Raw genomic sequence first — 17,997 nt, forward strand, 5'->3', positions numbered from 1 at the left:
GGTCCAGCCGCCACCGCCGATCCACTAGCCGGCACCGATCCCCGAGCAGGCATCGCTCCCGAAGCAGACGTCGATCCCACAACAGGCACAACGCACACCGCCACCAGCGCCCCCGGAAGGACGAACAACTGCAGGCCCGCGAACAGCCGCCCACCATCATAGGAAAAATCAATATCATCGCGGGAGGACCGGCAGCGGGAGGGCCGACTACAGCTGGTCGGCGGGCATACGCAAGCGGGTGTTCTCCATGGATATGCCTTCCAAAAAGGCCCGAACGGATCCACCCCGACAAGACCACATCATCACTTTTTCCAACGAAGACCTCGACGGGCTACAGGTCCCGCACGACGACGCACTGGTCGTCAGGCTAGTCGTCACCAACTTCGACATAGGAAAGATTCTGGTCGACACGGGAAGCTCCGTCAACGTATTACACCTCGGAACCTTCAAAGAAATGAAACTGGGCCAAGAGAGGCTGGGACCCGCTGGGTATTCCATCTACAGGTTCTCCGGGGCATCCGTGCGGGTCAATGGCAAAATCGATTTACCCGTGACTTTTGGGACGTACCCCCTCCAAAAGACCATCCTGACCACCTTCATGGTTGTGGATATACCTTTCACTTACAGCGCCATTATTGGGCACCCCGCTCTAAGAGATTTGGGGGCAGTAGTCTCCACCCCCCACCTCAAGATGAAATTCCCCACTCCGACCGGAGTAGGGGAGGTCAGGGGACAGCAAATGATAGCACGCCAGTGCTACGCAGCAAGCCTGAGAGGGACCAACGCCCCGGCCGAAAACTTCACAATCGGTAGTGAAGACCCTCGGCAGCGGGCCCGCACAATCAGAGGAGAACCCGCCGAGGAGCTAGACTCCATCTCCATAGCCCAAGATCAGCCGGGGAGACAAGTCCGGATCAGTTCCCTACTAAAAGGCCCCCTGCGAGACCAGATGATTGACTTCCTCAGAACCAACGAAGACATGTTCGCATGGTCCGCCAAGGACATGCCCGAGATACCCAAGGAGTTGGTCGTTCATAAGTTAAACGTGAACCCAGCCCTTAAACCCGTCCGGCAGAAGAAGAGGAACTTCGCGGTAGAACGTCAAACTCACATAAAGGCCGAAGTGGAGAGGCTACTACAAGCCGGGTTCATCAGAGAAATCCGGTACCCCGAATGGCTGTCTAACGTCGTCATGGTCAAAAAAGCTAGTGGAGGCTGGCGGGCCTGTATAGACTTTACAGACCTAAACCGGGCCGGCCCAAAGGACCCCTACCCCCTCCCGTGCATAGACCAACTCATCGACGCCACATCTGGGCACGAACTCCTCACCTTCTTGGATGCATTCTCGGGTTACAATCAGGTAAAAATGCACGAGCCCGACATCCCGAAAACAGCGTTCATCACCGATCAAGGCGTCTACTGTTACAACATTATGCCCTTCGGGTTGAAAAACGCGGGCGCCACCTACCAGCAGCTCGTAAATAAGCTATTCCAGGCACAAATCGGAAGAAACGTAGAGGTGTATGTCGACGACATGCTGGTAAAAAGTTTCGAGTCCTCCAAACACATCTCTGACCTTCAGGAGACTTTCAACACCCTACGACGAGCCCGAATGAAGCTGAACCCCACAAAATACGCCTTCGGGATAACCTCCGGAAAGTTCTTAGGGTTCATGGTTAGCCAGAGAGGGATCGAGGCCAACCCTGAAAAGATCCAGGACATCCTAGACATGGAGCCCCCGACAATAGCGGTAGAAGTACAAAGGCTCGCGGGTCGAATCACGGCCCTCAACCGATTCATGCCAAAGTCGGCGAAGAAATGCCAACCGTTCTTCAAACAACTGAAAAATATACGAGAATTTGAATGGACCCCGGCCTGCCAAGAAGCATTCGACGCCCTGAAGCAATACCTTCAGACACCACCCGTACTCGCCAAACCCGAGCCGGGGGAAGCACTATTTCTGTATCTGGCCATCAGCCCCACGGCGGTGAGTGCGGTATTGGCCAAGCAAAGTGACAAGAAGGAACATCCGGTGTACTACGTGAGCAAGACTCTCCACGGTGCAGAGGTCCGGTACCTAAACATAGAGAAATTCGCCCTCGCAGTCGTCAGCGCCGCCCGAAAGCTCTGCCCCTACTTCCAGGCCCACGCCCATTGTGCTTCTAACCGACCAACCCTTGAGGAAGATTCTCCAAAAACCAGAGACCTCGGGCAGGATGGTAAGTTGGGCCGTCGAGTTGGGAGAGTTCGACATACAGGTCCGCCCGAGGCCAGCTATTAAATCCCAAGCCCTCGCTGACTTTATAGTGGAATCCACGGCCCTGGCCGCGGAACCAGCAACAATGGAAAATGGCGAGGGCCGTACCGAACAGACGGCTCACGAAGACATGGCGCCAGACTCAGTGGAACAAAGCGACGAGATTCATTGGACCCTGCACGTTGACGGCTCAGCAGGGAAAAAAGGGCACGGGGCGAGAGTGGTCCTCCACGGCCCAGAAGGATTTACACTGGAATACGCCCTTAGGTTAGATTTCAAAGCCTCCAACAACGAGGCTGAATACGAAGCCTTGCTAGCAGGACTAAGTCTAACCGTAGAGCTCGGTGCGGAAAAGTTAAAAGTCTATAGCGACTCCCAGCTCGTCGTCAACCAAGTGAACAGAATATACGAAGCCAAGGGCTTCAGAATGAAGAGATACCTTCAGAAGGTAAAAGAAAAGATGCAAGGAATGGGAGAGGTAGAGATCCTCTAGGTACCACGAGACATGAACAATCGAGCGGACGCATTGTCGAAAATGGCCGCCGAAGAAACCCATGAATTCGGCACCGTGCTCACAGAAATATTGCCCCACCCTAGCATCGACGAGGTGCAAGTTTTGGAGATTCCACCTGGACCAAACTGGATGGACCCCATCATGCGATACCTGAAAGACGGGATACTGCCCGCAGATAAGCTGGAAGCTCGGCGCCTAACCGCAAGAGCCGCCCACTACGTGGCCGTATCTCCGATGCCTGGTACCCTCCGAATCAGAGTACGTGTTACGAGAAGTACATGAAGGAATCTGCAGAGACCACGGAGACGGCAGGACTCTGGCTCAGAAAATCGTGAGGCATGGCTACTTCTGGCCTACGATCCTCAGGGACGCCAAGGAGTTCGTCAAAAAATGCAGCCCATGCCAAAGGTATGCGACCACCTCCGGCCAACCGGTCACACCATACACCGCGATGGCAGGGCCCCTGCCTTTCGCCATGTGGGGCATGGATCTACTCGGACCCTTCCCAAAAGCCCCCGGGGGGCATACAATGTTGTACGTCGCCATCGACTACTTCACCAAATGGGTCGAGGTCAAAGCCGTGGCAAAACCCAATTCGAAAGCAACGGAGAAGTTCTTTTATCACGACGTGGTCTGCCATTTCGGCATTCCAAAGACACTTGTAACGGACAACGGTCCCCAGTTCGCAAGTGCTGAATTCAGCAGATTCTGCGATAACCTAAGCATCGAACACCGTTTCGCCTCCGTAGCACACCCGCAGGCCAACGGGCAGGTAGAGGTAACTAACAAGATCTTGCTTCAGAGCCTCAAGAAGCGATTGGGAGAAGCAGGGAAAAACTGGGTAGAGGCGCTCCCTAGCGTCCTCTGGGCCTACCGAACGACGCCGCGGACCGCGACTGGAGAATCCCCCTTCAGCTTAACCTTCGGGGCCGAAGCGGTCATTCCGCTAGAAATTGGCCTCTCCAGCTTCCGCACGGAGAATTATGACAAAAAGGGAAACTCTGAACTCCTATGGAACACTCTCGACCTCGTGCTCGAAAAAAGAAAGCAGGCCCTCCTCCGAAGCGCCTCCTACCAGCAGAGGGTGGCACGATACTACAACGCCCGAGTAAGAAAGCGCTCGGTAAAACCCGGAGACCTGGTCCTACGGCGGGCGGAGGTATCCAACCGCCGCAACGCCGGGAAACTCGCACCTAAATGGGAAGGACCATACAGGGTCGTTCGAGCACTCCGTCCCAGGGCCTACCTGCTAGAACGCCTCGACGGGACCCGGTCCCTCCCAGTTGGAGCATGGACAACCTCTGAGAGTTTTACCAGTAAAAAGATAGGGTAAGTCCCGTGTTTTCCTTTTAAAATATGACGAGTGTTTTGTTTGTTTCCTTTTTATGTTTCTAGAAGCAAAGATGTATTTTCCTCCTTAACAAATCAATGGAATAGCGTTTCTACCTAAGCCATACGCATCTCCACTTTCCGGCCCATAATAAATAAGGGACCCGAAAGAAGACAGGGAGTGAGACAGAGGTACCACCGGGGCCGCCCCCCCAAAGATACCCTAAAACGCTCCCCATGAAAGACAGGGAGTGAGACAGAGGTAGCATCGGAGCCGATCCCCCCGAGAATACCCTAAAATGCTCCCGATGAAAAAAAGACGTCCCCTTTAAGGGCAGGCGGGACCCATTAACCCCGAAATGAACACTCGAGGGGAAGATAGTCCTTCCATAAAAAAGACGCCCTACGGGGTGCACTGGGAGTACCCTCGCCAACAAAGATCGCAACTTAAAAAGAAAAGCCCGAAAAGCAATATCGAAAGCTCAAAGAGCTCGCGGCACATCATATATAAAGAAAAGAAAGATAGTCCAAATGTTATTACAGACCCAATACGTCAATAAGACCAAAAAGAGAGAGAGCAAACTTCCCGAGGCATCCAAACATTACTGAGCCCCCTAAGAAGTCTCGGCAGCTACAGGATCTACCAAAGCAGCCACCTCCTCCTCGGCCGACCCCGGTACTTCCACCAGTACCGGCGAAAGACCCTCTGGAGCGCCTCCCTCAGCCTCATGCATCAGCTTGTCAAGGGGAAAGGAATGATCGACCTCGCGGACACGCCGCCGGCATTCAGCAAATACGTCTATCTCAACGTCCACGCTAAACACGGCCGCGGCCTTGAGAAACTCCTCAGAGTCGCGCCATTCCTCCCGCGCCTTCGCCAGTTCCCTGGCATGCGTTCGTCGAGCCATGGCCAATTTGTCCGTTGCGGGGCTTCTCCCTTCCATGGTTGTCCGGAGGTCTTCCCGAAGTCGAGCAACAGTATCATCAAAGGCCGCTTTCTCCGCCCGGGCTTTGTCCAAGTCCTCGCTCAGCTGCCGGACTCACTTTTCAAAAGCACCTATCCCAGCCTCATCCTCGAGCAGGCACTGCACCATCCTCCTGGCATAGCTTTGGGACTGCAAAAGCAAGCCATCAGAAAATTTCCAACGTAAGATCTCAAAAACAACAAAGAGAGAAAAGTACAATCAGAAAAACCGGCCACCCGGTCCTTACGCAAGATGTTGATTGAAAATACTGAGCCCCCGGGGCCTGGCGATCGAAGCCCTCCAACTCAGCCTCGTCGCCAGGAAGAGCGGTGGTCACCCCTAGCTCCACCCCAACCCGAGGATTCGTGAGAACGCTATCCGCAACGCCAATCTTCCAGTCAGGTTTAAACAGCTCTCCTCGCACCTGGAAGCACTGCGGCGGAAGCTCCACTCGCTCCAGAAGAAGCTTGGTCATAACCGCCCCCTCCATCCGACTTGGCACGTCCTCCGAGAAGGCAGGAGGATGCGCCGCACGACCAGCATCCCCCTGTCGAGCGCCTAAAGGGACAGCCCTCTTGGCGGAAGGCTCCGACCCCGAAGGAGAAGACCTAGCCGCCCCCTTTTCTCCGACCGCTCGACCAGAGGGGCTGGAACGCACGGATGCCGGAACCCTCGCTTGCGACCGGCCCAGCCTGGCCGCGGCCATAAAATCAGAAGGGATCTTCTTGCGGCTCGTCGGACCCTTCGTCCCCGCCGCAACCCCCTTTCCCTTACCAGCATCACCGGAAGAAGACATACCTCCTGCCAAAAACAGGAGAACAACAACCACTCAGAACAAAGGGAAACAGCAACAAAAAAAAGAAAAAAAGGGGGGGGGGGGCTCACCGCGATAGCTGGCGGAACTCTCCCCCGTTCTCTCGCCCATACAGCGGGCCCTCCTCTCCACAGCTCTCAGCAAACCGAGCCTCTTCAGGCCCCTCTCCCATCTGAACTCAGAAATGTCAATAGCCTCCCCAGAGGCGAGCTTCCCCAAGTCAAACTTGCTGTAATCAGACTCGTCGGGGAGGGACTTCCTTCGCCACTCAACGGAGCGCCTCCAAGAGCGAGGAAAGTCCCAGCCAACGTCCGATTGAGGAGTGATGAACACATACTCCTCCTTCCACTTTTTGATGGAAGAGGGCAAGTTCGTCGCAATTTTCACCTGAGGGCGTTGGCTCAGATATAACCAGCTGTCCTCCCCCTTCACCAACGGGCTAATGGCAATGCAGGCCCGGAGCAGTGGAAGGGTAGGCTGAACCTTGTAAAGACCCGCCTTGGCCACAAAGGCCAAGAGAGTGCGCCAACTATTAGGCGCCAGTTGGGAGGGGGCCACTCGGTAAAACTCAAGGGCCTCTACTATAATGCCCAAGAGCGGGTACCTAACCCCTACCCGAAAAGCCTCCACGTAAAAAGCTACCTCCTCCTCCGTGGTACCTTCACACACCCCCTCTGCAAAGGATGGAACCCTAATCCCGTAACCATCGGGAATATGAAACTCCCTCCTAACCTTCTCCGCCGCCCCTTCTCCCAAGGTGTTCCTGAAACACGTCACCCGACCGGGACGAATAACGGCACCAGACCGGATGTCCCTAATCTTCGCCTCACGAGCAGAAGAAACTCGAGCAGGAGTTTCCAAAGGAGCGGCCCCCACCGATGACCGAGAAGCCTCGGAGCTATCTTTCAGGTCCGTAGGCTGCTGCACGTCTCGAGAGTCGCCACCCCCTCCCTCCACAAACAACCGCCTCCTTTTTCTTGGCGGAGCCCTCTCCACTACTTCTACCGACTCAGAAGAGGGACTCTGAGGAACAGTCGCGACAGACATCGTAAACTATCAAACGTCGAATGAAATAAAAGACACAGAACTCACCAGAAGAAGGTTGGTGAAGAGCAATACGCAGAAAAATCGTCGCGGAAGAAAACCCGTTTCACCCAAGGAAGACAAAGAAATAAGACAAAGAGTGAAATCCCCAAAAAGGCTTTAAAAAGGGCTAGGGTTTTGACACACGTCGATTGGTCTCCTTTCCTTTCTAATGCGATGGGACGCGCACACGTGGCGCCAATTGGGAAACTCAAGGGAACCGCCAAAAGTCGAAGCGCCATGCTGAAAAGACGTCGCTACCCCTACCGCTAAGTGACTTCCCCAGCAAGCCATCCCTAAATCCCCCCACGTACGATGATGGCAAAAGGCTCGGGACCCTTCACAAGGGCCCGGCATACGAATCCACAAGATGGAAAAGGCCACGTACGATGGCAAAGTGCTCGGGACCCTTAACAAGGGCCCGGTATACAAATCCACAAGATGGAAAAGGCCACGTACGATGGCAAAGGGCTCGGGACCCTTGACAAGGGCCCGGCATACAAATCCACGGGATGGAAAAGGCGACATGCAGTAACAAAAGATTCAGACCCCGTCACAAGAGGCCGGCATACGAATCCGCAAGATCGGAAATACCGCGTACGGCCAAGAAAGGCTCAGAGCAAGTCACTAGGGCCCGACACACAATGCCGCCAGACGAAAAAATGCCAAGCACCGCGGAAAGGGCTCGGATTGCGCGGGAAAGCAAACATGCGAAGGGAAAGCAAACATAAGATGCCGGTCGTAAAAAACCGAAAAAAAGAGCCATTCATAAACTACTTCATTCTGGCCCACGGGCCTACAAAGAGAAGTGAGCAAAAACAAAAAGGCACGCAGGCCCGGGCCCCCAGCAAAAAAAAAAAAAAAAAACGGGAGAGGCTTCCTCCAAAATCTTGCTCATCCCGCCGCCTCCAGCTCGGAGCGACTGGCCGCTGAAAGAATTTTCCGCATCGGAAAGCTCCTTATCACTCTGCTCCTCTTCCGAAGAGCTCCCCCAACGCCGACTCCCAGCAAATCGGGTCTGGTCATTTAGCCACCGCACCCGATTCCTCAACAAATCATCCTGGCCCACAGGCCTACAAAAAAGAAAGGGAAACAAGAAACAAAGCGCAGGGCACGCAGGCCCCAAAATCCCCGACAGGAAAAGGGAAAGGCGCGCAGAAAAACAGGAAAAGCCAGAGACTAATTAGAGGAAGACTCCTCTCCCGAAGGGTTCCCCTCCTCTTCTCAGGAGCTCTCCAGTAGGGGGTCCACCTCGTATTCAAACAGCTGCTCATTGAGAAAGTGAACCTTTTTCTGTAAAGCCTCGTTCTCCCGCTTCAAGTCCTCGATCTCCTTGCCCATCTTCAAAATACGGCCACGCAATTCCGTTCCCTGGTGATAGGCTCGGGAGAAAAAAGACCACTCCCTGGCGACGCGGGATCGAGACGATTTGTCTTCCCTAAGCAAGGAGGAAAGACGAAGGGGAGGGAAGCCGGAGGAAGAACCCGGGTTCCTCCTAGCCTTCTTCCGACGAGCCACAAGATCCTCCTCCGGATTAGAAGACAAGTCGGGGTCACTCGACGATTCCTGGGAGAGACGGGCCTTGACCCTAACTCGCGAAGGAAAACCGGACATGTTGTTGAAGAAGGCACGAAAGGACACCTACTACAAAAAAAGGGGGACGGAAAGCCACAACAAAACGCCAGGGTAATTCCCCTTTTTAAACTCAAGAAAGGAATCCTGGTGCCTCGAAACAAGGCAACTCACTGTGGACCCCTTTCTCTATTCTTTGTCATACATACACTTACATATGGACACACACTCATACAAGCACACGTTCAGCCACATGCACATACACCTACTCCCATATTCATTCACACTCACACAGCTATATGCACATATGTACACATATAAGCTCACAACTTCACATATACTCAGTTCTTATCTGCACACATTCAAATTTCAGGTTATGCTAACTATTTTTAAGTCATAAACTAACTATTTTCAGTTTATATGTCAATTGATTTCAGGTTTTACACTAACTGGTTCAGATTTTCGTGTCCACTGATTCAGTTTTTGTGCTCACTGGTTCAGTCAGGTTCAAGGCTAGCTAATTTCAGGTTATGATTATTTTGACTACCATCACAAACTTAATGAAATAATACATATCCAAGACCACATTATATCTGCTACTTACATAGGGAGGTTAATTCATGTTTTGATGAAACTAAGGAAGATAAGCACAGTTCAGTAATGCTTAGCCTGAAGGAAATATTTACAACTAGTCTAAACTGTTAGACAAGAACAACTAGAAGAACGTTTGGATATTGAATCCGACCAAGATAAGCAACCACTAGGTACAAAATTAGAGGTCTCAGATGAGCAATTATCTAATGACATGTGTCATTTATCAAACTGATAGTATAATCCTTAATTTTACAAAAACAGAGATAAAAAAAATCAACACTTTTATTCACTTCTCATGAATAGGCTAATTAAACAGATGAACTTTGTACCATGATCACAATGAAACACACAATTGCTTCGGTTAATCACACAAAACAACAAATTTTTCATCAAAACTGCACTCGCTTGTAAGTAAGGTTATAATTTTAGCTTTTGCAACAAAAAAATCAAACTGGAAACCAAAACGAATTCAAAACAAGGTCCTTAAGCACTTATTGATTAGGATATAAAAAAAATCAGTAAATTCATAAGAAAATAAAATTCGAGCCATTACTCAAAATGAATAAACGAATGACCTGATTTGCTGATCCAACAGATTTCACTAAACCTTTAGTTAGCTTCAAATTTTGATCCTCTTTACAACTGCCTGAAGCTTGGATCTACAAAATCTCAAACCAGAAATTGAAGATTCTCTCTCATTATGACCTTATTGAGTAGGTGACCAACTGCTGACCGGAGCTCCGGCGAGCTCACCGGAGAAGATGGCCGGAGGAGAAAAGACGGATAGCTAGGGTTTCGAGTTTGGGGATTTTCTCCTAAATTGCTCTCTGCTAGGTTTTGAAGAAAACCTCATTAGCTTGCAAATGAAGCCAAGATCCCTATTTATAGATATTTGGATAAATTTTTACACCCCTCTAATTTATTTAGACAACCCACTATTATATATTTTACCCCTTTTTGGATGAGCAAAGGGTGGTCCACAGACAAATTTTAAGGAAAAAAAATAATGGAATAAATTCGTGCCCCTTTAATTGCCCAGGGACACCCTCCCGCAACAAATTACCCTTGTTTTATTCCCAACAGGTCACCTCCTGGTCAGGATAATTCACACCCCTTCTGCGGCACTAAATTTACACAATACTACCTACCCCTCTCGTTTGCTATGTAAACCACGACAGATTTTTCTGAAATTTTAAAGGGACCTAAATGGGACCCTAACCTATTCTAGGAAGAAATTCGAGACACTAAATCATTAATTTGGAAGGGTTTCATTCAAATACACCTTATTGGGGTTCGGTCAAAATGGGGTGTCTACAGATGCCCCTCTTTGGCCGAGCGTGCTTGTCGCGCGAATGTCAAAGCTGAACTGACAACACATTTTGGCCGACCCAAAATCAAAGTGAAATAATTTTATTTTATTTTATTTTTTGGGTTTTTGGCTCTAAAATGGTATTCACAAAAGTAAAACAGCAATCACAAAAGTAAAACAACAAAATGACATTGCAACACAACTCGAAATCTACAAACATTGAGAGATGGCCTCCCTCCGACTCTCGACATCTAAAATGAGATATCCTCTCTCTAATACTCGAACTCAACAGACTATATCAACAAACAAAGACCTTTTTGAAAATAAACAAGCACAAAACACTTTTTTTTTAACTATACTGGACACCAATACTTTAACAAAACATGAAACGAAACACTTAAAGAATAAAATAGTACTTCAAACACACAATTGTATCGATGAATAAGAGTTTTTGCGGACAATCAGACCAAATATCGTTCGGTCAATTGCCAAAATGATATCATTTAAAAGGATGAGCAAGTCTTAACGATCAGACCAAATATTGCTTGGTCAGTCGTCAAAACTACCTCAAAACAAAAGGGCGATAACTACACAGACCATTGTTGAAAATCCGTCTGTTTAGTCATCCAGATAATCCTGACTCTTCTCTTTCAAGGTAGGGAGTCATCCAAGATTGATATGGTCTTGTGAAAAGGGTTCCATATAAATCCACGCAGATATACCTGACTCCCAATCTCAGTAGGTAGCGGTACATTGCGAAGTGACAATTAGACAGGCCAAAATTTGGCAGTTCACTATAAATTGTCACGGGCGAAGAAGAAAAGACCAGACTCCAAAACTCGGAGCTTCTTCACTGGTAGTTTCTTACTTCTAAAAACTCTTCATGATTAAAGAAAAGTCCAGACTCCAAACATGCAGAGCTACCTCACTGGAAATTCCTTTAAGAAGAAATCATTTTCAAATTATTTGAGAAAAGACCGGACTCCAAACTTGCAAAGCTGCCTCACCGGAAATTCCTTTCTTCATTAAAACCTTTAAATGAGTAAAGAAAAGACCAGACTCCAAACACACGGAGCTACTGACAATTTCTTCTTAAAACTTGTCAAATGATGGTAAAAACTGCTAAACTCCAAATCACAGAGCCATTGACGAAAACATTTTTAAAATCTTTTAAATGGTGAAAGAAAATACCAAACTACAAATCACGGAGCCATTGGCGAGCACATTTTTTCAAATCTTTCAAATGGTGAATGAAAAGACCAAACTCCAAATCACGGAGCCATTGGCGAACATATTTTCTAAATCTTTCAAACGATGAAAGAAAAGACCAAACTCCAAATCAAGGAGCCATTGGTGAAAACATTTTTTTAAACCTTTCAAATGGTGAAAGAAAAGACCAATCTCCAAATCACGGAGGCATTGGCGAAAACATTTTTTAAATCTTTCAAATGGTGAAAGAAAAGACCAAACTCCAAATCACGGAGCCATTGGCGAACACATTTTCTTAAATCTTTCAAATAGTGAAAGAAAAGACTAATCTCCAAGTCACGGAGCCATTAGCGAAAATATTTTTTAAACCTTTCAAATGGTGAAAGAAAAGACCAATCTCCAAATCATGGAGCTATTGGCGAAAATATTTTTTAAACCTTTCAAATGGTGGAAAAAAAGACCAATCTACAAATCATGGAGCCATTCGCGAACATATTTTCTAAACCTTCTCAAATGATGAGAGAAAATGACCAAACTCCAAATCACGGAGCCAATGGCGGAAATAATTTTTAAATCTTTCAAATAGTGAAAGAAAAGACCAATCTCCAAATTACGGAACCATTGGCGAAAATATTTTTTAAACCTTTCAAATGGTGAAAGAAAAGACCAATCTCCAAATCACGGAGCCATTGGCGGAAACATTTTTTAAATCTTTCAAATGATGAAAGAAAAAGACCAAACTCCAAATCAAGGAGCCATTGGCAAATTTTTTTTTTTAAAACCTTCTCAAATGGTGAGAGAAAAGGACCAAACTCCAAATCACGGAGCCATTGGCGAAAATATATACAACATGATGAAAGAAAATACCAAACTCCAAAACACGGAGCCATTGACAGAAATTTACAAAATGATAAAAGAAAATGCCAAACTCCAAATCATAGAGCCTGTGGCAAAAATATTTACAAAATAATGAAAGAAAATGCCAAACTCCAAATCACTGAGCCATTGGCAAAAATTTAGAAAATGATAAAAGAAAAGGCCAAACTCTAAATCACGGAGCTTGTGGCAAAAATATTTACAAAATAATGAAAGAAAATGCCAAACTCCAAATCACGGAGCCAATGGCAAAAATTTACAAAATGATAAAAGAAAAGGCCAAACTCTAAATCACGGAGCTTGTGGCAAAAATATTTACAAAATAATGAAAGAAAATGCCAAACTCCAAATCACGGAGCCAATGGTAAAAAAATTTCCAAAATGAAAGGAAAATTCATTGAAATGATTGAAGAAATTACCAACTTTGATCGATTTCACAAGGTGAATCAGTCATCCCTTGCCGAGAATGATTGAAAATGCATGATCTTTGCTGAAGATAAAACTTGAAGAAAATTTCAAGTATTGACCCTTTTAAAATGACTGAAAAGCATTCTGCTGGAGTTTTAAAGATTGCATGAGCAAATTCTAGACTCTGCTAGGGATAAGATTTTCTGAAAACTTGACTCAGAAAGAAAACAACTTGATTGAGGAGCTTAAACTAAAAAAAAATGTTCAAGTTTCTCTTATCTCTATTTGATGAGAATAGCCATCTCAAATATCATTGTTTGATTGATATCTTTTATGACATAAGTCATAAAAGATGCCCCTAGTATGATGTGCTTCCATGACAAAAGTCTTTAAGTGGCTATGCTAGACGCTCTTTCTCTTGTTTAATCATGTTTCAAATCTCAAGAGAAATTTCGTCTGCATTCTCATCCGAAAAGGGTGTCTTTGTTTATTTAAACATTAGATCTAAGAGTGAATCATAACAATACAGATAACGCTATAATCAAGTATTTATTGAATTGGAAACTTCAAATACATTGATGACTTTAGACGCGCCTCAACGGGCTCTACATCAGACTCAACAGAAGACTGGACATTGACTCGATAAAAAGACTGACAAACATTATATATTCCGAATTATTGATGACATAACTAGACTTACCAACTTTGACACAAGAATTGGTATAAACTCAACAAAAGACAAACTTTGAAAACTGGACGCTTCTTCATGAACAAGAGAGTGGCACTAAAAGTTCCTGGGCGATACACCATCCTCCATGATAAAGGTATCTACTGAGTTCGATCTCGAAGTAGGAATCTCGGAAAGGGTAACCCTACAGGGCCAGGGTTAAGTAAGACAATAAAATGCTATGTTGGCAAATTGGGGAAGCAATAAACTGCCTTGATCAAATGTGTCTAAAAATGATTAGTCATTTGAAAGGAAGGTCATTTGCTGAACTTAGACTTTCGAATTGTAAGCACACATTAGATGAATAATCATGGGATAAAGATTCTCAACAAATCGAGATAAGAACGCAACCTTGAGCATATCAATTGATATTTTGAGTTGGAATGTTAAAAAGAGACTGTCTATGAAGGTCAAAGGAAGATAGACAGTGATAGTATGACCTACACCCATAGGGTCTCAAGGAATCCTTAATCCACTCATTTGGGTTTTCTTTAGATATGGCTTATTGATTCAAACCATGAATCTCTACTAGAAAGTAAGTCCTGATCTTATAATCAAGAGATATACGGACAAAAAATCTCAATGAATATAGCAAAAGATAGGCCATGACCATGAGAGGGGAAAGTAAAAGCCATTGGTAGGGTCTAGATCTGAAAAACAGACTGATATAACTGATTAGATTAGACAAGAAAATCTCACTAAAGAGTAGGCTCCAATCTGATAACCAACATATAGATATATACATATATATCCTAAACAGGGGCACCAGCCCTAAATATAATCCCGCAGAGTCAAGACACTTGACTCAAGACAGACATGTGAGTACACTAGGACTGCGTTGTAACCACATAAGGTGAGCTACAATAATCTATGGATAGGACATGGCTCCTAAATCTAGGCTCCAACATGTGTAAGCAACACATGTTCGTCTTTATATGAATGCAATATATATATATATATATATATATATATATGTAAGCACATGCAGATCCTAATTGGGTTTCACTAAATCAGCAAATATATCCATATACATAATATATGTAAAATAAAAGTAGGGCTCCAGACTCAATATATCGGGCACTATGCATATGATCCATACTTTAAGTATATAACACAAGTACACCGAGTGTTATATACAGTATGCTTCATTGCTCACCGGCTGCTGTAAACACAAGTACATCGAGTGTTTACGACTGCAGCACTGGCGCATAGCTTGGAAATAGATACAACAATCCCATCAGGGTAATGAAATCCCATCTGGTATGTGCTATATCTATCCCGTAGAGCCAATAAAATCAAAGAAAGAAAAACAAAAGACAAAATAAAGAATATGATGATGCATGCAGTGCAGTGTGTGAATCCCTTGTTCTAAACACCTATTTGGTGCCCCTGGATTCTAAGCGAAAGAATTCCCATTTATAATGATTTTCACCCAAATTTCTCCAAAATAATAAAAATGGCATTTTTATTAGAGTTAGGTAATGTTCTAAGGAATCCCCAGCAGAGTCGCCAGCCTGTGGACCCCTTTCTCTATTCTTTGTCATACATACACTTACATATAGACACACACTCATACAAGCACACGTTCAGCCACATGCACATACACCTACTCCCATATTCATTCACACTCACACAGCTATATGCACATATGTACACATATAAGCTCACAACTTCACATATACTCAGTTCTTATCTGCACACATTCAAATTTCAGGTTATGCTAACTATTTTTAAGTCATAAACTAACTATTTTTCAGTTTATATGTCAACTGATTTCAGGTTTTACACTAACTGGTTCAGATTTTCGTGTCCACTGATTCAGTTTTTGTGCTCACTAGTTCAATCAGGTTCAAGGCTAGCTAATTTCAGGTTATGATTATTTTGACTACCATCACAAACTTAATGAAATAATACATATCCAAGACCACATTATATCTGCTACTTACACAGGGAGGTTAATTCATGTTTTGATGAAACTAAGGAAGATAAGCAAAGTTCAGTAATGCTTAGCCTGAAGGAAATATTTACAACTAGTCTAAACTGTTAGACAAGAACAACTAGAAGAATGTTTGGATATTGAATCCGACCAAGATAAGCAACCACTAGGTACAAAATTAGAGGTCTCAGATGAGCAATTATCTAATGACATGTGTCATTTATCAAACTGATAGTATAATCCTTAATTTTACAAAAACAGAGATAAAAAAAGTCAACACTTTTATTCACTTCTCATGAATAGGCTAATTAAACAGATGAACTTTGTACCATGATCACAATGAAACACACAATTGCTTCGGTTAATCACACAAAACAACAAATTTTTCATCAAAACTGCACACGCTTGTAAGTAAGGTTATAATTTTAGCTTTTGCAACAAAAAAATCAAATTGGAAACCAAAACGAATTCAAAACAAGGTCCTTAAGCACTTATTGATTAGGATATAAAAAAAAATCAATAAATTCATAAGAAAATAAAACTCGAGCCATTACTCAAAATGAATAAACGAATGACCTGATTTGCTGATCCAACAGATTTCACTAAACCTTTAGTTAGCTTCAAATTTTGATCCTCTTTACAACTGCCTGAAGCTTGGATCTACAAAATCTTGAACCAGAAATTGAAGATTCTCTCTCATTATGACGTTATTGAGTAGGTGATCAACTGCTGACCGGAGCTCAATAACATTTCAATCAGGGGCAATAAACAGTTCAGATGGGATGATTGGTATGGGGGATTCTGGTGGGATGAACAGCGCGCCTGAGATGATCTTTCCTGGGAATTCTGGTGGCATGAACAGCGCGTCCGTGATGATCTTTCCTGGGAATTCTGGTGGGATGAACAGCGCGTCCGAGATGATCTTTCCTGGGAATTCTGGTGGGATGAACAGCGCTTCCGAGATGATCGCGTCCGAGATGATATTTCCTGGGAATTCTGGTGGGATGAACAGCGCTTCCGAGATGATCTTTCCTGGGAATTCTAGTGGGATGAACAGTATGACAGAGCTTAGCCCAACTGGGAGTTCTGGGAGTGGTCTTCTTCTTGACATTGTGCCAGGGCTCAAGCATGACTCAGGATTGGCTGTGGATTGGTCTATTGAAGAACAGTCCTTACTGGAGGATGGTCTTGTCAAGTAGGTAGTTTATTGTTTTCATGGCCTTCTTCGTTCCTGATCATTTATTGTATTTATAATTTATAGGTTTTGAAGAAAACCTCATTAGCTTGCAAATGAAGCCAAGATCCCTATTTATAGATATTTGGATAAATTTTTACACCCCTCTAATTTATTTATACAACCCACTATTATATATTTTACCCCTTTTTGGATGAGCAAAGGGTGGTCCACAGAAAAATTTTAAGGAAAAAAAATAATGGAATAAATTCGTGCCCCTTTAATTGCCCAGGGACACCCTCCCGCAACAAATTACCCTTGTTTTATTCCCAACAGGTCACCTCTTGGTCAGGATAATTCCACCCCTTCTGCGGCACTAAATTTACACAATACTACCTACCCCTCTCGTTTGCTATGTAAACCACGACAGATTTTTCTGAAATTTTAAAGGGACCTAAATGGGACCCTAACCTATTCTAGGAAGAAATTCGAGCCACTAAATCATTAATTTGGAAGGGTTTCATTCAAATACACCTTATTGGGGTTCGGTCAAAATGGGGTGTCTACACCCACCTAACGACGCTACCGCTTCCTGGGGACGGCCACCGGATAAAACGGCACGCCTCCTCGTACCCCGAAGTCCTCGTAAATACCCTCATCATGATGTCGCTCGAACAAAACGTTACTCCCTTGGCCCATTCAATGGACCAAAGGAGTAAGGGGGAGTTATGATGGGACACAAATACGGCGTCATTCTCAGATGTCGCCACGTGTTCTCCATGCACAAGGAGAGCCTAGCCACCATGAAGAAAGACGTTAGAAAATGATAAAGACCATGCAAACATGACACGTGTCACCGTCCAGGCCTCATCATCACAAATTATGGAAGGAAATGGCCGGCAAAGCCACGCGCGCCGGCGAGGCAGGGGGACGGCCCAATCCTGCAAAGGAAGGCTTTCTCTCCATAATGATGAAAAGGGCCGCGCACCTCCCTTTAAAAGGGAGGGAAAGGAAGAAGAGAGAGGATCCACATTTTTGGAAAGAACTTCCCCCATTCTCAGCCCCACAAAAGCAACCGGAAAAAGAGGCGAGGCAACGACAGAGGAGATTAGGAACTTGATCCTACTCTCCCTGCTAGTCCCCTCCGACCCACTCATTCACACAACCAGAAAGGAGCCCGCGCGTTGGCCCTGGTAATCCTGATCAAAACCCCTTCCCCTTCTCACTGTC

The sequence above is a fragment of the Tasmannia lanceolata genome, unplaced genomic scaffold, assembly GCF_043159265.1.
Source record: "Tasmannia lanceolata isolate RefF3 unplaced genomic scaffold, GAP_Taslan_0.1 ptg000023l, whole genome shotgun sequence".
Taxonomy (NCBI): Eukaryota; Viridiplantae; Streptophyta; class Magnoliopsida; order Canellales; family Winteraceae; genus Tasmannia; species Tasmannia lanceolata.